This window comes from Capsicum annuum, chromosome 5 (assembly GCF_002878395.1).
Source record: "Capsicum annuum cultivar UCD-10X-F1 chromosome 5, UCD10Xv1.1, whole genome shotgun sequence".
Lineage (NCBI taxonomy): Eukaryota > Viridiplantae > Streptophyta > Magnoliopsida > Solanales > Solanaceae > Capsicum > Capsicum annuum.
This window is the reverse complement of record NC_061115.1, coordinates 205,462,822-205,486,060: the sequence shown is the minus strand read 5'-3', so window position 1 is coordinate 205,486,060 and position 23,239 is coordinate 205,462,822.

The following is a 23,239-nucleotide window of genomic DNA, read 5'->3' as shown; positions in this document are numbered from 1 at the left end:
AGGAGGGCCCTGAACATCAGTAAATTCTGATTTTCCAGGAGGGTCCTGAGCAGAAAGTAAAACCCATTTTTCAAGAGGGTCCTGAACAGAAAGTAAAGTCCCATTTTTAGGAGAGTCCTGGACAGAAAGTAAAGTCCCATTTTCCAGGAGGGTCCTGCACAGAAAGTAAAGTCCCATTTTCCAGGAGGGTCCTGAACGTAAAGTAAATTCCAATTTTCCAGGAGGATCCTGAACAGAAAGTAAATCCCATTTTTTAGGAGGGTCCTGAACAAAAAGTAAATTCCCATTCTTCAGGAGGGTCCTGGACAGAAAGTAAAGTCTCATTTTTCAGGAGGGTCCTGAACGTAAAGTAAATTCCCATTTTCCAGGAGGGTCCTGAACAGAAAGTAAAATCCCATTTTTTAGGAGGGTCCTGAACAGAAAGTAAATTCCCATTTTTCAGGAAGATCCTGAACATAAAGTAAAATCCCATTTTCCAGGAGGATCCTGAACAGAAAGTAAAGTTCTCATGGATGTATTTTTCTAATGGTAACTGAATTAAGTGAAGTGAATTTGCCCCTGTTTTAACAAAGAAAATTTGTCAGTTAAAAACTTATTGGTGGCTTGCAGCACTTGGCTTCCCAGGCATCTTCTCCAACCGTTGTTTCTTTCACCTTTGTTTCAGATGGTTGAAACTTTCCCCTGTTTTGTCACATCATTGACACAGATCCAGATTTAGGGAAATGAGTTTTGACTCAAATAATGAATTTCCATTTTACCATGCCTCTGAGATGCACCCTTTTCAAATCTGAATACTCCTACGAATCCAGCAGTCTGTCAGTTGATAGACTTCCTTTACTTTGTTTCGAATTACGATCCTATTTCTTTCATGTGCTGGTCGTTGGCTTTTCCTAATACAATTGGAAAGACTGGTAGCAAGTTTTGAAATCCTTTCTCACTTATATCGACATAGACTTGACTAAAGTGTAAAGAAATGATGGTAACTTTAATTTTGATAAATGACATTAAAGAGACAAAAATATGAACATGTAAACGAAAAGAAAGGGCAATGTCCCTTATTCAAAAATAAATAAGAAACAAAAACTTATCTGAATATGGCAACCAACTCCAATGACTATGACATGCATTTTGGATTAAGCTGCCTGATCTTCCTATCCAAACTTCCCATCTGTTGTTGAGTTCGTGCCTTTGCCACTGAGCCGCTTATTCAAACCCATTGGACTCATATATCTCATTCAATTGATGCCATCTTAAAAGACTTTTACCAACAAATCTCTTTCCTTTTCACTTTTCTCTCGACCTTGCCATCGCCTTACGATGACCATGAGGGTTTTCACCAATAAGACTCTCTCATTTTTATTTCTCTCAACTCCCCATTGCGTTATGGTGCCCATGAGGGTTTTCACCAGTAAGACTCTCTCATTTTTATTTCTCTCGACTCACCATCGCCTTATGGTGCCCGTGAGGGTTTTCACCAATAAGACTCTCTCATTTTTTATTTCTTTCCTGATTTCTTATGCTGAGGAAGACAAGTAGTACCCCACAATGTATCATCATATCCATTGCATGCTTAGCCTTAACATTATCAAAAATTGGTTTGAAGAACTTTCTTCGGTTGTAACTTGGCTTTTGGATATGGTTAGAAAAGGATGGCAAGAGGCTCAAACGACACTTGAAGTGGGAGTGAGACTTACAACTTTTGGAATCGACTCAAATAACACACTAACTCATGCCCCAGTTTTTTGTTGACTAGGTGACTCTAAAATCTTTATTTGGTTGGATCGAGCCCTGAATAGGGCAGCCTACATATCTTACTCCCAAGAGAGAGGAATCAGGTCACACGTAGTTCCATTAGCTTGTTCTTGGTTTTTATCTAATTTTCTCTTCTCTTTTTTTCTTTTATTATTATTATTTTTTTTAACTTTTCTTTTATTCTTCTTGTCTTGACATTTTACTTTTTACTCTGTTTTGATTCCAAAAGAGGGATATGAAAGACAAAATAGAACTAAGCTCAATTGGGGTAAACAAAGGATGACACAATATTTAGATAGAAGAATGAAATGCCCTCATCATATCAATCTTAAAAAATGCAAGTACTAAACATGCAATAGAATCAACAAAGGATAAAATATCATACATAATATCTTTTGACTGCATTGGCATTAATAGCCATTTATGCCATTTTTCCTTCAATATCTGTGAAATATAAGGCTCCATTGGGCAACACTTTTTTCACAATAAAGGGACCTTGCCAATTTGGGGAGAACTTGCCTTTAGCTTCAACCTGATGAGGAAGGATACGCTTTAATACCAACGGCCCAACTTTTAAACACCTGGGGAGTACCTTTTTATTACTCGAGCCATTCTTTTCTGATACAATTGACCATGACATACCGACATCAGTCTTTTTTCATCAATCAAGCTCAACTATTCCAATTGGGTTTTGACACACTCATCATCATCAATCTCTGCTTCCATAATAACTCGAAGTGAGGGAATTTCAAATTCTGTAGGAATGACTGCTTCTGTCTTGTACACCAACAAATATGGAGTTTCTCCTGTTGAAGTATGAACAGTAGTACGATAACCTAGCAATGCAAATGGCAACTTCTTATGCCATTGTCTGGACCCTTGTACCATTTTTTGTAGTATCTTATTGATATTCTTATTAGGGGATTCCACAATGCCATTTTCCTTTGGATGATATAGAGTGGAATTTCGATGTGCGATCTTAAGCTGTTAGCACAGTTCTTACATCAAATGACTATTGAGATTGACAGCATTGTCTATAATGATCATCTTCGAAATTCCAAACCTACAAATGATGTTGGCATGAACAAAATCCACCACTACTTTCTTTGTTAGTGACTTGAAAGTTACTGCTTCTACCCACTTTGTGAAGTAATCAATGGCCACCAAAATAAATCTATGCCCGTTTGACGCTTTCGGCTCAATTAGTCCAATCACGTCTATTCCCCAAGATACAAAAGGCCATGGAGCAGACATTGCATGCAATTCAGTGGGAGGAGAATGTATCAGATCACCCTGTACCTGACATTGATGATATTTTAGAACAATAGTAAGCCAATAATAACCTGCTCTGAGAATTTTCTTTGATAAGACATAACTATCCATGTGAGGCCAGCATACTCTAGAATGAACTTCAACCATGATTACCGAAGCTTCTTTCGCATCTACATACCTCAAAACTCCCAGATTTAGGGTTCTCTTGTATAAGACTCCCCGACTTAAGAAAAATCAACTATCCAAATGCCTAATGGTCCTTTTTTGATCATTGGTGGTATGTGTTGGGCATTTTCTTAATTAGATGTATTGGTTGATATCAAAGAACCAAGGTTTTCCATCAAGCTCTTCTTCAACTGCGTTACAATAAATGTGTTGATCACAACTCTGTATATGCATTGGATCGATGTGGGCCTTATCAGGATGTTGGAGCATTGAAGACAAAGTGGCCAAAGCATTATCAATCTCATTTCCAATTCTTGGAATATACCTAAACTTTACGGACACAAGCCGTTGACATAGATTTTTCAAGCATTGTCGATACAATATTATCTTTAAATATCATGTCTCCCAATCACCTTGAATTTGATGGACAAGAAAATCTAAATCCCCTAACACTAATAGTTCCTAGACTCCCATATTAATAGCTAACCTCAAACTAAGAATGCACGCTTCATATTCTGCCATGTTATTAGTATAATAAAATCAAAGTTCCGCTGTTACCGAGAAATGTTGCCCTAATTAAAAAATAAGAACTGCACCTATTCTGACTCATTTCATGTTGACAACTCCATCGAAGAACAACTTCCAACCTGGATCAGCATTTATAACGACTTCATCGATACATAACACTTCTTCATTAAGAAAATATGTCTTTAATGGCTCGTACTCTTCGTCAATGGGATTCTCATCAAGATGATCTGCCAAGGCTTGGGATTTCATGGCAGTTCTAGTCACATATACAATGTCGAACTCGGTTAGCAATATTTGCCACTTTGCCAAAAGATCGATCGACATTGGCTTCTGAAATATATACTTCAAAGGATCTATACGGGAGATGAGATAAGTAGTGTAGGACAAAAAATAATGCTTTAACTTCTATGCTACCCCAGTTAGGGCATAACATGTCCTTTAAAAAAAAGTGTACCTGTCCTCATATGTTGTGAACTTCTAACTAAGATAATAAATAGTCTACTCCTTTTTGTCCATGACATCATGTTGACCTAGAACATAACCAAAAGAATTGTCCATGACTAATAAATATAAGATCAAAGGCCTACAAGGTTTCGAGGGTACCAGCATGGGAGAATTTGATAGATATCTTTTGAGTTTGTCGAACACTTCCTGACATTCTTCAATCCACTCTACCACAACACTCTTTTTCAGCAACTTGAAAATGGGCTCACACATGGTTGTAAGTTTAGCAATAAACCTACTGATGTAGTTTAATTGACCCAGCAAGCTCATCACCTCTATTCTATTCTTGGGCAGCGGCAGATCCTGAATGGCTTTGATCTTCGAAGGATCCAATTCAATACCTCAACAGCTGACTACAAACCCCAATAGCTTTCCGGATGGAACTCCAAATACACATTTTGCCGGATTGAGCTTGAGATTATACCTGCGAAGCCTCTTAAAGAACTTTCTTAAATCTTTAACATAGTTAGCCTGACTCTTTGATTTAATAATCACATCATCTACATAGACCTCAATCTCCTAATGCATCATATCATGAAACATAGAAGTCATGGCTCTCTTGTATGTTGCTCCAGTATTCTTCAAACCGAACGGCATCACTCGCTAACAATAGGTCCCCAACGGTGTGATAAAAGATATTTTCTCCATGACTTCATCATCCATAATGATCTGGTGGTATCTGGTATAGCAATCCACAAAAGAGGCAACCTCATGTTTAGCGCAGTTGTCCAGCAAAATATGGATGTTGGACAGCGAAAAATCATCCTTCGGACTTGCTCTGTTCAAATCACGGTAATAACACATACTCAAATTTTACCGTTTTTCTTCAGGAACAACATTTGATAACCACGTGGGATAACGAGCCACTCGAATTTCTTTGGCTTCAAGTTGTTTCATGACTTCCTTTTTGATTTTAATACTTACATCAGTTTTAAACTTCCTCAACTTTTGTTTGACAGGAGAGAGTGCGGGATCAGTTGGTAATTTATGGACCACTAATTCAGTGCATAAACCAGGCATATCATCATAAGACCATGCAAAAAATTCTTTATAATCAATTAATGCTTGAATCATTCCATTTTTTAATAGTGACGAAGAATGTATACTTATTTTAGTTTCCTTAACATCTTCTTGATCCCCAGATTAATTGACTCAGTTTCATTCAGATTAAGATTCGACTTGTCTTCAAACTGTTCCAACTCTTTGATTATTTCTTCTAGAGCCTCTTCTTCATCATATTACCCCTCTTGCTTCATTACATCTTGATTAGTTTGGATTTTTAGATCAGGCTAAAAATTCTGCAAATATGTCTTGTCATTAGAATCAGCATAAAGAGAACTGTATAAAGAAAAGACAAAAAACGAAATATATTAGACACGAAACAAAAGGTACATTGCATTTCATTAAAAGAAAAGATGGGAGGGTTTAAACATAAACAACAATATAACATAAACAAACTAAAATCGAATTACAACCCTAAAATAACTCGGATAAATAGAAAGAAAAACAAAACAAACTACCAAAACTCCCTCCTGACGGGGAGAGGAGTGACTTCCCAATTGTTAAACTGGACAGCTGTTGTAATACCCCACAAATTTCTCTCCTAGTTTGAGCCTTAGAGCATTTTCGATAAAGCAAAAATCCAAGTCTAAAAATTTTAGAAATATCTTCCCAAGTATGAAACACTTTGAATCGTGTTGTATTTTTATAATTTCAATTTTTTTTATGTAGAGAATTGAATAAGATTTCCATCGATACCATTTTCATCAAAATCTGACATTGAATGAGGGAGTTATGGCCGATTTACTAAACGGTATCAGAATCGCCCAGGTTAGACGGTCTACCTAGAAGACCGCTAAGTCCTTGGCGGACCGTCAAGTGTCCCTTTAGACCAATACAGAACATCCCATTTCTGGCCCCCGAGTGATGGCCAAAGTAGTGGACCATCAAAAAGTTGATGGACCATTAAGGGGTCCGTCAGGTTAAACCAGAATGGCCCATTCCTGACCCCCGAGTGACGAACGATTTGGTGGACCGTCAGATTCCTGATGGACCATCACTTCGACTATCACGTCGAGGTAGAATGTCCCAGTTTTGGAACTCTAGTGACGGACGACTTGTTGGACTATCAGTCCCTCTGACAGACCATCACTTCAATCGTCACAGACCCTGATCAACAGTTTTCAACTCTTTTTCTTTAAAGGGAATTTTGGTCTTTTCCACTCTTTCCCCAACCTCTATAAATACCCACTTAAGGGTTGAAGACCTCATTTCTTTTCTCTTCTTTCACCCAAAAATTAGGGTTTCCAAAATAAAAAATTCTCTCTTCTTTCACCAAAAATTTAGAGAGAATCAAGAGCAAGGATCAAGAATTCTTCCAAGAGCCTTCAAGAAAAGATTTTCCCCAAGGTATGTAGATGTTAATTCTTGGGTCCCTTTCATCCAAGAAGCTCAAGTACCTTTTTTTTTTTTTAAATCTCCAAGATTTATGTTTATGAAGTTTTAATGATTCTTGTGAGTTGAAATTGATGTTCTTGCTATAATTGAGTTGTGGTTCATGTTTGTCTACAAGATTATCAAGCCTTGGACTTAGTATGTGCTATTTGTGTTGTAAATAGATTATGTACTTGTTGTTGATGTTGAATGACCTCCAAGATGGGATGCTTATATGGTTTGTATGAATCTATGATAATATATGAGTAGTTGGGTTATTATACTTATGCCTAAGTTGTGCATGTGAGGTGTTTGATAAAATGACCAAGTGAATGAATTATTCCATGCTAGTAGTAAATCCCCAAACAAGTGTGAACCTATGCATGTCTAGTGTTTGTTGAAGGACCTTAGTGTACGAGTGGAGATGTGATGGTTGTAAATTCCCCATTATGTGCTCTTTGTCATATGCTAAGTTTTTAACACATGTCAAGTGATTAGAAAGTAAGCTATGACATGATAGTGTGAAGTTTCCTAAGCGATGTGCTACCCCAAACACATGTTAAGACTGATATAGGTATGAAATTGTTGAGGTAAAACCTTGTTGAATGGAGTTCAATCTAATAGCATCTTTACCCTATGTTATTATATGATTATTATCCCAAGATTCTTAAAGTGACCCTTTTGTGATTATTATGATAAATAGAGGTTTATGTTTCTAAAATGCTTGATGCGATACTTTAAGGATTTTTGAGGGAAAAAGTATGTTATGATTTCTAATTGCTTGGAGAAGATGCTTTAATAATTGTGATGATGCATTAATGATTATGATGATGAATGAATGCTTGTGTTGATAAATGAATGATTGTGATGGTAAATGGATGATCGTGATGATGTGAGAATGATTATGTTTTACTTTTATGTTATCAAGTCCTGGGGGTATTTATACCTGACAATGGAGCTGTTGTCTAGAGCCCGTGTCAGTTTTGCGATAATTCCAATCGAGCCATGATTCTCAAAACTCAGTGAAATATAGAACTATCTATCTTCAGAAAAGTGGAAAGCTTAATCAGGCTCTGTAATCTCAGTTATCTCTGTAATCTCTGTATCGCTAGTAATCTAGCCTCTTTCCTGTGATCAGCTCAGGTCTAATAGTATTCAAGTGATTCAATTCTAATATTAGAAGCGATTTGAATAATCTATTCAAGCTCTGCATCATCAGTCAGATGCTATGATTTGATAACTTTTTGTCAGATACGGAACTAAGTAATCTCAGCGTACCTCAGTCAGATTTCTTGATAAATATAATCAGTATCAGACTCATCTCAGTCTAAGTTAAATTAAGAATCAAATCAGTGTCTTTCAGTTGGGAGTAGAAACTAGCACCAAGTGAGCTCAAGGATGGGGACTCACGTACTAGTGGAGGATGTGATCCTTAGATGCGATCCTTGTTCTCCAAAACTATGTAGCTAGCGTAGGTTGAGACATCACACCTGCTATATGAGGGTGGATAAGAGACATCATACCTGCCAGATAAGGGTAGATGAGGTGGCTTGACCTGTTAGATAAGGGCTCCACCATTCTCATATGAGGACCTGATAGATGAGGGCCATATAAAGATAATGTCTTTACCCATGGCACGATATTGACATCCTCCCAACCAGGGTTAGAGGTTTGACCCCTAAGAGATAGTAGGGGCATATTGGTTAAGAAACTATTTCCAATGGTCTCAGTTTCAGAATCAGTCTCAGACTTCAAGAAAGAGCTCAGTTCAGTTTAAAGAATTTAAGGATGTTAGATACAGGCCATTAAATATGATTACTTGCTAATTTAAAGATCCACTGCTATATAGGCCGATCTCAAAATCATTTATCAAGAAGTATTGTTATCCACAGACACAAAAACAACCTGTTAGACAAGGTTGCTATCCATTTTAGAAATTTCAGAACTCATGTCCTAATGTAAGTGCATTCATATTCCCAGTTATCAGTATCAGATAAGTCTATGATTCAGTATCTCAGTGTAAGCAGTGAGTGCAGTCTGCAGTAAAGTGGCATTCGAGTTTCAGTCTGTAGAGTTGTGATGATTGTGATTATGGACGGTGCATTTATGTATGTATTCTCGTCTGACATTTTCATGACTATTTAGTTTACATATTATGCATGAATGAGCCCTTAAATTTAGCTTTACCTCGTCTACATACTTGGAACATTTTTATACAGAGGCATTTGTGCTATGATGTTTTGTTAGACACCATAGTTTCAGAGGCACAGGATTTAGAGTTTCCTCAGAAGTTCAGTTTCAGTTAGTAGCGGAAGCAGTAAGATCTCTTTCTTTGAGGACGAATCTCAAATTACTATTATTGCATCAGATTTTATGTATATTTTTAGTTGATGGAGTTAGTTGGGGACATGTCCCATCAACTCCACAATTCAGACAGTTTAGAGGCTTTTCAAACGGATGTTGATGTATTAGTATTCAGTTTTCAGTTTGAGTATGTATAGATGTGTTGAACCTTATGTCCAATTTCTATATTTATTTCAGATATTATGCAGTGTACAGGTACAGATATCAGTAAAGGGTTAGCTTGTGGTCCTTCAGGTCCATAAGCAGCGTGTGACGTCACGAGTGGGATCTCGGGGCGTTACAGCTGGACCTATGAATTGCACGTCTGCCTTACTGGTACCTTCTCCTACTTCAACCATGTCAACTTCGATTAACAGGTTCTAGAAGTCATCAACTAATTCAGCTTCAAACTCTATAGGTGCCACGACACTTCTCTTGATGAATGACTTACTAAGTAAAGGCACTGGGCGAGGGAGTGACCATATTTCTTTCTTTCTTTCCTTGGCTTTATTTAGATCTTCAGCCGTAGGTTTGAAACCCAGACCAAAAGTGCCTAAGTTCTCCCTCGAACATATGGGATGAACTATACCGTGAAGAGACACTCCCAAACCCTTTCCTGGCTCAAATCCATATTTTAACATTTCATTTATCATCATGACAGAAATGGGAGACAATTGTGGCCCTGGAATAACCTGCCCTTCAAAGATATGATTCACCGACACTGTATCAAAATTTTGATAGACAAATGTCTCCTCTACATTATTTTCATCAATAAGGGACAAGGGAGAATCTTCATAGGTGGACAAATCCCCTTCACCATGAATAACCACTTCTTGCCTATCATGCTCAAAGTTGATCATTTGGTGCAATGTAGATGAAACCGCCTTGGCCTTGTGGATCCACGGTCTTCCCAATAACAGATTTAAAGAGGAGTTGATATTCAATACTTGAAACTCTATGGCAAACTCAACAGGCCCTATAATCAACATCGATTCTATTTCACCAATGGAGTTTGATTTTGCTCCATCGAAAGCCCTGACACATACATTGTTGGGCTTGATCCTCTCAACACCAATGTTTAACTTTTGCAAAGTAGAAATAGGGAAAATATTTTCACTAGAACCTCCATCAATCATGACATGAGTGATGTAGAAATCTTCACATTTCACGGTAATGTACAGACCCCGATTATGCCCCATTCTTTCAACTGGCAATTCGTCATTAGAGAAGCTGATTCGATTTACTTCAAAGATTTTTCTGAAAAATTTTCTCAAGCATATTTACCATAATATCCATAGGAACATATGCTTCATTTAATACCTTCAGTATAATGTCACAATGTTCCTTGGAATGCAATAACAAAGATAAGAGGGAAATTTGAGCAGGAATCTTCCTCAACTGATCTATTATTGAATACTCTGGTAATTTCATCTTTTTCAAAAAAATTTTGGCTTATTCTTTGGTTGATAGGATTTTTGAGAGGTGAAGGCCCACTCACTACTATCTTGGTCTTCCTCAAACCTTCAGGCATGAATCATCTTCCTGATCAAGTCAGACCCCCTACCTCATCTACTTCTTCCTTGACTTCCTTTCCCTGATAAGTTATCACAGTCCGCTTATAGTTCCAGGGGACCTTTTTCGTATCAACTATCGAAAGTTGGGTTGCTGGTTTGATGATAATAGGCACTGCAAGTAATTCTTTTACCATTAAAATAGGCTTACCTGGAGCTTCTACTACCATCAACTTAGGTTTGTCCTGACTTAGACCAACATCTTTTCTAGCTCCTTGCACCCTGATCACGAGTTTCTTTGTGCTTTCTTGGACTTTATCTCCTCTCATTCCTTCCTGTCTTAATGACATTGCTTTTAACAAATCTTCCATATTCACCGATTTGTCCTCATTGGTCTGTATTCTGACAATAGGCTTATAACACATCAATGACTCTTTGCCATCGTATATCAACTCCAACATATTGGTTTCAGCATGGGTTGGCAATGGATTCAAGTTAATGTTTGGAACTTTTGGGGCCTGGACCAGAATTTTATTTGCATCAATCAAATCTTGGACAGCTTTCTTCAAATGCCAACATTTCTCGATATCATACCCCGACATGTCAAAAAAATACGCACATCTTAATGAATAATCAAGATTTCTTGGAGGTGGATTAAAAATCCTTCCTTGAATTGGGCTGAAGACCTTTAACTTCCTCAACCTATCAAACAGGCTGGCATATGACTCCCCGAGAGGTGTGAACTAATTCTTGGCTACCTTCTCTTTCTTATACTAGGGCCTAGGTTAGAAAACAGGTTTGAAGGGGTTTTGGTAATTTAGAGGAGCTGAAGGACGATTTTGAGGAGCTTGCACATGCCATTGTGGGTAAAGAGGGGTTTGAGCATATGGTTGTATGCTATATACTGGGTACGGGGGTATTGGAATGGAATATAGTGGGTTTTGTAGGGGATAGTAATGATGGGGAGGATTATATGGAGCTTAGGCATAGGCTTGGGCTTGGGGTTGGTGATAGGGGTGAGGCGGTCTTTTGGGATAGGAATGGGATCCAGCTACAATGGCCGCCACGTCCTCTTTGTTTTTTTACCTCCAAAGGTTCCAGAGGCACCTTGAATCGCTTGGGTGGTGGCTTTCAATGTGGCAAAACTCACTATCCGGCCGGTCTTGATTCTGTCCTCTATCATCTCTGCCATTTTGAGGACTTCAATAAAAGACTTTCCTATTGCTGGAAGTAAATGTTGAAAATAGGTCTCATCCTGTGCTTGAATGAAGACCTCTATCAGCTTACTCTCCTTCATTGGAGGTTTTACCCTGGTGGCCTATTCACGCCATCTTATTGCATATTCTCGAAAGCCTTCAACACTTTTCTTCTTCATGTTGACCAGGGATTTCTCATCAGGAACCAGATCGACGGTATATTGAAAATGTTGCACAAATTCATTAGCTAGGTCATCCCAGTTGTTCCCAATTGTCAATATCCTGATCGATGAACCATTCTGAAGCCAGACCGGGAAGACTATCGCCAAAGAAAACCATGAGCAACTCGTCTCCCCCCTGCAGCCCTCAATTGGTTGCAATAGCATCTCAAATATGCCACGGGATCACCGTGCCCCACTTACTTCTCAAATTTGGGCATTTTAAAACCAAGGGGAAGGTTAACGTCTGGGAACATGCAGATATCTCTATAGGAAACACTCTTATAACCCCCGATTCCTTCCAAATTCCTCATGGCCTATTCCAAACTTTTCAACTTCCGCATCATGACTTCTTGTTCCTCTGTTACAACAGGCTTCTCTATAGCAAATAGAAATGCAGGTGGTTGAGTGTACCCATACGGTTCATTCATCTTCAAAGTAGGTTCCGGGGCATAATACTGATTATCTAAAACCTTCAATACCGGTTCACTAGCAGACCGAGGGAGTACCATTGTTGGACGCACAGTATAGGCAGGAGCTTCAGGTGGTGGCGGAGCCATGAACACAGGCGCTACCGGTGGTGTTGGATGAGTCGTGAGCCTTGGTTGAGGAATTGCCTGGGGCACACTAGAAGTGCTAGGGTAATATTGACGCAGAGTGAATCCTGGTTCGTACTCCGGTGACACAATGGGAATAGAGAATTACGCCTGAGAGAGCAGTGGGAAATTGGGGGTATTCCCAAGATCTTTGGAGAGTGAAGGAGGAGGCATTCCACTAGATCATGCTTGGTGCAGATCTAGCAATTCTTGTCTAAGTCTCAATACCTCATCATTGCGTTCTGAACTTTCTTCCCTGGGATCCTGATCTGGGTCAATGAGTGAATTTTCAATCTCCCTACTAGCCATGGCAAGCTTCGCTTTTGATCTAGTGAAGTACGGATGACTAGCCAAAGTGCTACAAACCAACCACTTATCTGAAAGAACATACTCATCAAAGACAAAACCCGTTAGGATTTAGGCCAGGCAACAAGCATAGAAATCACATTGTATACATCCTAGGTTCATGTACATTTCTACCAGACTTAGAGGGTAATGAGGCCATTTTAACATCATCCCGATCTTTATCCTATGCCCATTTGCTTCTTTCCTCCAGCCACACCTTTTTTTTTCTTTTCCCCCTCACTTCTCTCTTCTTTTCATCAGTCTCTTTTCTTTCACCTTATTCTCTCGTCACTCTTTTTTTTTCTCTCACTATCTACCTTCTTTTATCATTCTTTATAGCTTTTGCTTTTCATTAAAAGAGGAAAAATAATGAAGAATGAAGAATCAAAATGATTAGATCGAACACAAAACTAGGTTGCCTACGTATCATGTTGTACATGAATTAGATCTTGCGTAGTTCGGGAAGCACATGCACAAAGTTGAAGAATTTTTTTTTTCATTTTTTTTGAAAAACAAATAAAAAAAAGAACAATGCAACAATACTACATTTCATAAAAGAGGCGACTCAAACATATTTCAAATTTAAGACAACCTTAAAACTAATCAACGATGACTAAACAACACTCTAGGCCCATAGGACAACATGCGTAACATTCCTTATAAAGACCCTAACATTAAAACAAACTTGACACCGACTTAACGAAGAAATAACACTACAATGGCAGAAAACTAAAGGACTCAAACTAAACAAAAGATAGGAAATGCTCTTTCAAACTGGTGCTCTGTGTGATGACCCTGGCTGAGATGAACTTGTCTGTGAAGTTCTCACTTTTCCCTTCAGACTTTGCAATATATCCTGCAATGATGCTTTAATACTCAGGAATAAGCTTCTCACACGTATCGCCGCCTCTTGGAGACTACACCCAAAAAGGTTTTTCTGGCACCCTTCCACAGCTGTGATCAACTTAACTGCTGAACTCTCAAAAGCTCCACTTTGGCACCAGGATCTTCCTGCTCATCGTCCTCAACCACAATTTCTTCTTGTATTTGCCCTCTAAGTTGAGCTGGTAATGGTCTACTAATGCCGCGGGGTATAGATTGTATCCATATTTTATAGTTTTGATTACACCCCGGATTATCCAAACCTTCCACGAGGGTATCAACATCTCGCCTCATTGTGTTATTCCAGAATTACTCATATTTTCTTTCCCCCAAGGCTTGGTCTTAAAAATACTCTACGTCCTTTAAAAGGTCCATTATCGATGGGACGTCTTGCACCCTACCCAACTGACGCATCATCCTTCTTTGACTGTAAGGTCTAGTGCAGTTAAGTCCTATTAAAACTAGAAGTAGTTGCATTTGAGATCCAATCAAGATTCTCTTAGGACGAAACCACATATAGGTCAAAAGAATGTTGTCCGGAGTTCTTGATTTGAGAAATTCAATCTAGGCATTGACTCCCACAGGTAAAGAAAATTTATCAAAATGCATTCTCTCATGCATGGCTTACACTTGATCACCCAGACAACGGTCGATCATATCTGCTTTAATCAAAGAAGGCGTACGAAAATGCTCCATCATCCACAACTGCAATATCAGATTACTCCCCTAAAAAAATTATACCCCTCCTTTTACTTCGGTTAAAGCCTTATATATTTTTGGTAAGATCATTGGTACAATGGTAACCTTATCATTTTTATTGAATAAAGCTATCACCACTGATTGTGGACAAGTATTGATACACCTCTCATCTAACGGAACACTCAGATGCCCAACAAAGCTAGATAGAAAACCTCAAGATGACGCTGTTCCTAGATTTTTTTGGTAGTATAGAATTCATCCCAAAAGCAGTCGAAACCTTCTAAGGACCCAAATCTAGCAAACAAATAGTCAAAGAAAATCCAAGATTGTTTGAGACATCCCAGCTGCTTGTTGTCTTTCAATCCACAGAGTCTAAGAAATCTTTTGCGAGTATGGTTGTGGGCTAAAATCATCTGTTGACCCATATAAAACAATTGAAACAAACGAGATATTTCTGCCAGGGTGAGAGTCAGCTCACAACTTCCAAACCTAAACACCAAATTATTTGGATCCGAAAAATTAACAAAGCTTCTATTAGATTCGGACGGGGCGTGAGATCCAGGAGTGCAGCAAGATTACCTAACACTTTCCTCACTTCGTGCTTTACAGAGTAATTGAATGTGCCCCACCACTTGATCAAATTTTTGGGTACCTTGATGACCATAAGGACCCTAGACATTGTGGACAGAACCATCCTGTAATAACAGATAAGACATTATCTCAAGAAATCAAGAAAAGCAAAAGATTCCCAACCTTTGGGACTTTGACACGGACATATATCGAGGGGACAGACCACTTCATGACTCCAATTCGCCGAATAGTAACACTGAATAAAATCACCCTACTTGTTTAGGACCCACTAACAACACTAAATGACAAAGAGAAAAACCTAAGCTAAGACTAAGACAAAGGCCAAAAATAAAGATTACCAGACCCATCGAGGGTTGCCTACATATCCCGTCCTGAGGGACGGGAATCAGGTACGCGTAGTTCATCCAGATAGGATAATTAAGGATTAAATAACCGACTGAACCCTGACTTGAGAGACGCGACCACAAACAGAAGATGCAAAATATCAATAAAATCTTTTTGAGTTTTCAATTTGACACTTCACATAAAAATGACACCAACAACTATGAAAGAAAAATATTTTTGGTATTTTCATGAAATGTACAAAAGTCCTACAAATTTTTTTGCATTTTTCTTTTATAAAAACTCCTATGAATGAAAAATCTTTTTGAAGTTTTTGAATTGTGAATGCATGCTAAACGAGGTAAAGAAAAATCTTTTTGATGTATTTTTTTTTTTTTTTGAAAAATGAGTGCAAAAAGTAAAAAAAATCTTTTTTTTTGAATTTTTGAATCGTGGAAAACAAAATCCATAAAGAACCTAAAAACTACGAAACTCTTTTTTTGATTCACCTTTTCTCTTTTTTTCCCTTTTTTTTTCATGCCTACACATCTTTCTTTAATTCTAGAACATGCTTTCCCCAAATCAGTCCGTCAAATGACCCTGTTACCCTAAAAAAATGCAACAATTAGCACGTAGGGATGCTTAAGAGGAGAGTCTCCTACAAAGGACCAAGAGGGCCCCGCTAGGTCTCAATATGATGCACATAAGCATGACCTAAAGGCTGACCTACGTTGGAGTTCACTAACAAGGCCGTTTGGGAGAATATATGGTCGATAGTAGCTTCTTTGCTTTTCACCTACTCCATACATCCGACGGCTTCCTCTCCTAAAATAAGGGTAACTTAACTAGAGTTCGTGCGCACGACGTGCACTCCGGGACTTGTTGTAGAAAGAATTAACTCGGGTTATGCAAATGATGCAAGATATAAAGCGGTAACACATAGGAAGAAAAACTATAAATACGTAGCAAGTAAACACTCAATGATGATAACAATAACACAAACCAAATGTTTATACACCCATAATGTCAAACTAAGCTGACATAACTCCAAAAAATAAGCTCAAATTTTGAAAAAGATTCCCAGCAGAGTCGCCAGAGCTGTCACACCCCTTTTTTATCGAAAAAATTTGATTTTAGTTCGAAAGGGTTTTCATTATTAAAGTGAAAAAATGAAGGTTTGTTTCAAAAAAGGATGATTTTTACATTCAAATTCAGAGTTGCCACTTGGCATAATCCGATGTGCCAAGTCACCTTCGGAAAATCCTTTTCAAAACAGTTTTGACTCTAGAAACTGATCCGCGAATAAAGATTCCAGACAAGGAATTTTGTTGACCGAAGGAAAGGTGTTAGGCACCCATTGATCTCGTGGTTTGACCACGGTCGCTTGATAAGAAAGAAAACTAAGAATAATTGACGAAAGAGAACCATGTACGTGCTTCTCTCTCCAAAGTTCTTTTCTGAATAATGAAAACTTGATAATTTAAAAACCCTCAAAATTGCTATTTATATTAAAGCCTAATTAAGGTAATAAAATAACAAAATCACAGTTGGGCTCGGATTTAGGTGACGGCATATTGGTGTTGATCGTCAGGCTTCTGACGGCGTCTCAGATATGTCATCAAAAGTTGTGCCTTCTTAACCTGTTCTGCCTCACTCTGACGATGTCCTCCGATGGCTTACCAGAGGAATGACGGCGTGTAGCAAATGTGTCAGACCTTCATCTTATTTCACCATGTTCTGTCCCACTTGACGGAATCTTCTGACGACTTACCATACTTGTAACGACATATTGAGAATGTCGTTACCTTTATCCAGCAACTCTTCTTCACTATTCTTCCTGACGCCTTTTTCTGGTAGCTTACCACATCTCTGACGTCTTGCAAGAAATGCCGTCAGACTCATATCATCTCACTTGTACCAAATTTTACTTATTTTGTTCATTTTTTCTATGTTTTCCTCCCATCCTTAACTTTCCTACAAAATCTTAAGAAATAATATCAAAAACAACAATAATTACTTAAGAACTTACAATTATTTCAGGTTAAAAAGTCTTAAATGTGCTACAAAAATCTAGCACATCAACACCCTCAACTTAAAATAATTGTTTGTCCTCAAGCAACTACATAACACCATACTACGATGCTTAACCAAGAGACACATAAGATACCTATCACAGTTGATTATCAAGTTTAGCTGAAAACTCATGCCACTCTCCACGTTTAACTACTTATAAATCCGATTGTGCATATCAATGAAGATTAACAATGTGACCCAAAGAAATCAAGATATGGCATCAATTCAGCAACAATAACCATGCATATGTACAAGTTACACTACCCAAACAAGTAAATAGCTAGTAATGCAATCGATGTTCCCTTACAACAAAGAAGTCCCTCCTCACTCATATATGAAATCAAGCATGTCAATGCGGGGACGGTCAAGAGACACTCACTCTCAGAAAGAAATCCCAATCAATGCATGTCAAATACCATATGCTTGCCCTTATTTTCATTACCAAGGTGTCCAGACAGGTAAGTTAGGATTACTATAGGTCTTTTATTCGGCTTGTAATGTAGGCTAAGGGCTGGTATGAAATTCAATGGCATTTAGAGTGACTAATCCTCCTTGGCACTACCTTAACTTATGGGGCCTCACTTATTAGCCTTTTTCTCAATTTTTCTCTTCTCTTGATCACACACATTGAGGATAGGTGTAGTTCTTCTTATTCATTTTTTTTCACAACTATTCTTTTCTTATTCTTTTTCCACAGCACCCTACTTTTTATTCTTTTTCCTTTATTCTACCATTTCTCATACTCATTTTACATCACGTACCCCTATGATAGCTACCCTCAACTTAGGTTGTTTGCCTAAGTTAAGGTGCACAGTGTCCAAGGAGGACCACGGCCAAAACAGGTTCATTATGATATAAATAAGAAGGTGATAGGTGTCATAGAAAGAAATGGTCCATTCAGGCTCAAAATAGGGATCAAGAGATATCATGCATAATAGGGAAGGTCATTTAGGCTAAAAGTGGACTAACATCAACAATGTCCTATGATCCTTTCCTAACCCCTATCTTTCGACCAAACTAAGACTAACCGTGCAAGTTCTGGATTTAACATTTAAAGGGAACTAAGTAGTATCTCACACACACATGGCACAAAGGTGCATCACAAGTTACTACCTATCTAGTTCATACGATTGTTTAGCAATGGATATCATGTCACTAGTACTAATGCCATAACAAGATGCACAGTGGTCACACATAAATGTATATCACACAGTTATAAAACAGACTAACGGAGAGGTGTTTATCAGTCTCAAAAATCAACAAAAATATGTCAACTATCCTAGATACTTATTTTTCTCCCAATTAACCACAACACATCACAAAACAAATACAATATGCCTAACTATGTCGGCTCTACTACGAACAAGACTCCAAGGAAAAGAGGCACGGCAACAAAAACCCTAGGAGGACATCAACACCCATAAGTATCCCCACCCTCAACTTAATATCATGCATTGTTCCCAATACGTCAAATCAAAATAAGAGAGATAGAAACATACCTGTGGCACCATGGGTGCGAAGATCTGATTTCAATCACATAATATGAATACAACTAATAAAATACCTTGGGTTTCCTCCGAAGAAGCGCCTAGTTTAACATTGCGGCATGACCCAACTCAACTTTTTCCTCTACCTTGAGGATATGAATTTTACCCCCAACTTAGAGTCCATCTTTTTGTATCGCTCATAGGGAGGTGGTACAAAGATTAAGAAGCTGAGTAATGGATGATGCATGGTAAACAACTCAGCTTTAAAGTGAGGTGTATTTTTGTATTGCTTATCAAGTGTAAAATAAAGAATATAGGATTCTTGTTCCTCATCTTCACAGTCTTCCACTATTTTAGATGTGGTAAACATAATGTGGAAAAATGCTTCAAGTGTGGCCCAACAAATCCTACTTCAAAATTTACACTATCCTCTACACACTCACTTTTATTCATCTTCTCAATATTTTTACTTTGAATTTGGCTAGAGTCTTCATAAGAGATTGGTTTGGCTTCTTCTTTTGCCTCTAGCACCATTCCCTCAATCTTGGCATCATCCCTCATGGTTGGCTCGATTGGTTGGGAAATCTCCAAGGGTTGATCAACATCAAGCTCATCATTAGTATAGGAATCTTGCTCTTCATCGTCACACTCTTCCATTATTTTAAATGATTCCACAGACAAGATATCATCTAAACATAATGTAGAAAAGTGTTTTGGATGATTGACCTCGATATCCACCTCTTCTATCATTTCTCTTCCCTCGTTAACTGTCCTAATGTCTTGACGTATGTCACAAATGGTATCATTCGTTGTATCTATACGATCCAACATTAGTTGAAGCATAGCTTCAATGTCACTCTTTCCAGTGCTGTGTTCTTCCTTTTCTTGACCATAAGACCTATCATACTCATAAGAAGAACTAGAACTTGGGTTAGCACAATAGGGGGGGGGGGATTTGAGAAATCACTCCAATGTCCATCTTGACCACCACATAAAGACCAATTATACTCCTGATAAGATGGAGATGGTGCACACATCTCTCTTCGGGAAGCATATCTATAGTTATGTCAAAAATGGGGTCCATCATAATATAGACATGGATCATCCAGATAAGATTTCCAACCATCAAACTCACATTCAATCCATGATGCCATAGTAAGAAATAAGCAAAAATAAATAGAATCTACCTAACACACGAAACAAAGGAAATCACAAACAAATATTTACAAGTTTGAATTCAAGCAAGTAAGCTAAAATTCCAAACAAACTCAATACGCCAAATTGTTCCCCGGCAACGGCGCCATTTTTTATAACACTCAACTTACACCTCAAATTAGTGTAAGGCGGTCGTCGTCAATATAATTACCCAACTTTGGAGTTGGGGTCGAATCCACAAGGAACAATATGAGTGGCGATTAAACTAGTTTGAAATTATAGCTACAAGTTAAATTCAAACAAATGATACAAAAATATAAAATGGGGTTTTAGTATTAATGTTTGTAATCAATATAAATGGAAAACCAGAGTTATGATCACCAAAGGTTTCGGGTATTGACAGATACTAGGTAATGCTAGAGACCCTCGGAATGAGTAGAACAACAAAATATCCTTGACTATGATACTATCTGACTTATCTCTCCACCTCACCAGACAATTTATTATCTAATTCTCTCAAACTTAGATAATTTATATATATCCAAACGGATGTTATCTCAGGTAGATTAATCTAGTTATGACATTAATCATTAAACAGAAGGTTGGTAGCTTCTGAGTCCCTGCTGATAATTCCCGTCCTCAAGTCTATTTCTCCGTTAGAAGTAAATAAAACCTAAGGCATAATCTAATATTTGTAACCACTAGATTTCAGTTAAAATCATAGAATTTCAAGTTGTTCTACTACACCTTGAATTCGTTAAACACCTAGCATCATATCAAACCCTAATCATTGGATCCCATAACCCCAGCTAATAGAATTAGCCGCTCATGATTTGATGAAAGAAATCACAAGTTGAATTCATGATGATAATAATCAACTTACTTATAGATGGAAAACAACAAGCAATTTCTTTAATTAAATCCCAAGTTAGAAACCCAAGAATAATTGATAAGAATGAAAACTAAGAATAATTGATGAAAGAGAACCATGTACGTGTTTCTCTCTCCAAAGTTCTTGTTCTGAATAATGAAAACTTGATAATTTAAAACCCCTCAAAATTGCTATTTATACTAAAGCCTAATTAAGGTAATAAAATAACAAAATCACAGCGGGTCTCAGATATGTCATCAGAAGTCGTACCTTCTTAACCTATTCTGCCTTACTCTGACAATGTCCTCCAACGGCTTACCAGAGGAGTGATGGTGTGTAGAAAATGTCGTCAGACCTTCATCTTATTTTACCATGTTCTGTCCCACTTGATGGCATCTTCTGATGGCTTACTACACTTGTGACGACATATTGAGAATGTCGTCACCTTCATCCAGCAACTCTTCTTCACTGTTCTTCCTGATGCCTTTTTATGGTAGCTTACCACATCTTTGACGGCTTGCAAGAAATGCCGTCAGACTTATATCAGCTCACTTGTACCAAATTTTACTTATTTTGTTCATCTTTTCTATGTTTTCCTCCCATCCTTGACTTTCCTACAAAACCTTAAGAAATAACATCAAAAACACCAATAATTACTTGAGAACTTACAATTATTTCAAGTAAAAAAGTCTTAAATGTGCTACAAAAATCTAGCACATTATCGCTCAGTGGAGCGTATCGGCTAATTTAACACTACGAATGTATAAACTACACAAAGCACGCAAAACAATCAATCAAGCAAACCAAAACAATCCAAAATTTAGTGTCTAGTCCAATTATACAGTCCAAAATAGAAAAATGCAAAAGCGTAAATCCTATTCTAACCTGCGCTAATCCTATACTATGCTCCAATGCTTTACCCGATGCTTCGGGTCTTGATCAATGACAATCTTAGAAGACATAATACATCGAGTCATTCCCCGGTGAATAAATACATGAAACTTCAAGGCATTCCCCAGCCAAATGAAAACACTTAAATCGAATGCGATAAACTAGAAAACATTCAACATATTCCACATTCAAACATTCAACAAATACACTTACTACTAAATTTTGCCTACCCGAGCCTATGTTTGCCTATCCAGTTCAACACGTCATAAATCTATTACATTTATGCTTATCCCGAATTAAACAAAATGACATCAGACCAAAATTAATCTACATTCAAACTTTTATCAATTTCTCCATTCTTACTCCCCAAATTTATTTTTTAACCGCATGATTAAGGCAATTATACACGTAATTCATCAATCAAGTTTTCTCCTCCAAATCCAACATCAAGCAAACAACCAACGGGGATTCAAAACATGCACACACAAAAATTATTCATAATCACATAAAAATTAGAAAGAGAGAAGGTAGAATTGGTCCTCAATCTTTTAATTGACTTAATAATATAGATAAGAGCCACTCTGTGAAACTCGAATAATACCAATAAAGTATCAACTCTCCAAATCAGTCACAAAATAGTCCAAATTCGACTCTCCCAATTTGTCAAGAAACAAACCAGCTATTCGATAACCCAAATTCTGACCCGAGCAAAATAGATATACAACAAAAATGAAGAACCACTGGGCAAAAACACTGAAATATAGCTCGACCAGAACAAATATACCAAAACCAAAAGGTTCAGAAAAAAAACAGTGGAAAACCAACAAAGTCGGAGCTCCAGCTATCTCGGATGACGACGAAGTGGCTGGACTCCAGGAACCTAATATTTCTTCGGAAAAATTTGTTCTAAAATAGAGAAAAAAGGGAGATTTAGGGACTGGGGAAGGCGTGTTCGACGAATTGGGCTGGTTCTGGCAAAGAGTTTTGTCGAAAAACTTGAGAAGACGGCCGAAAAACTGGAAAACCAATGGGAAATCCATGGATGGGCTAATCTCACCCTTCTCACTTAAGACACTCCGAATCACCAAGTCATTGTTTGTTTATATATGGATGATATGTTGATCAAACATGGTTTGGTAAAAAACAAATAACATATTTATCACATTCATTTATCTTGAACCCATTTACCAACATGGTTTGGTCAAACTTTTAATGCCATTGTTTAGGTTCTTGCTTTAGTCCATACAATGAATTAATAAGCTTACACACCTTATTTTTCTTTCTTGGAACCACAAAATCCTCAGGTTGTTCCATGTAAATTTCTTCCTCTAATTCTCCATTTAGGAATCCGATTTTCATATCCATTTGATGGATTTCAAGATCATATACCGCCGCCAAGGCAATAA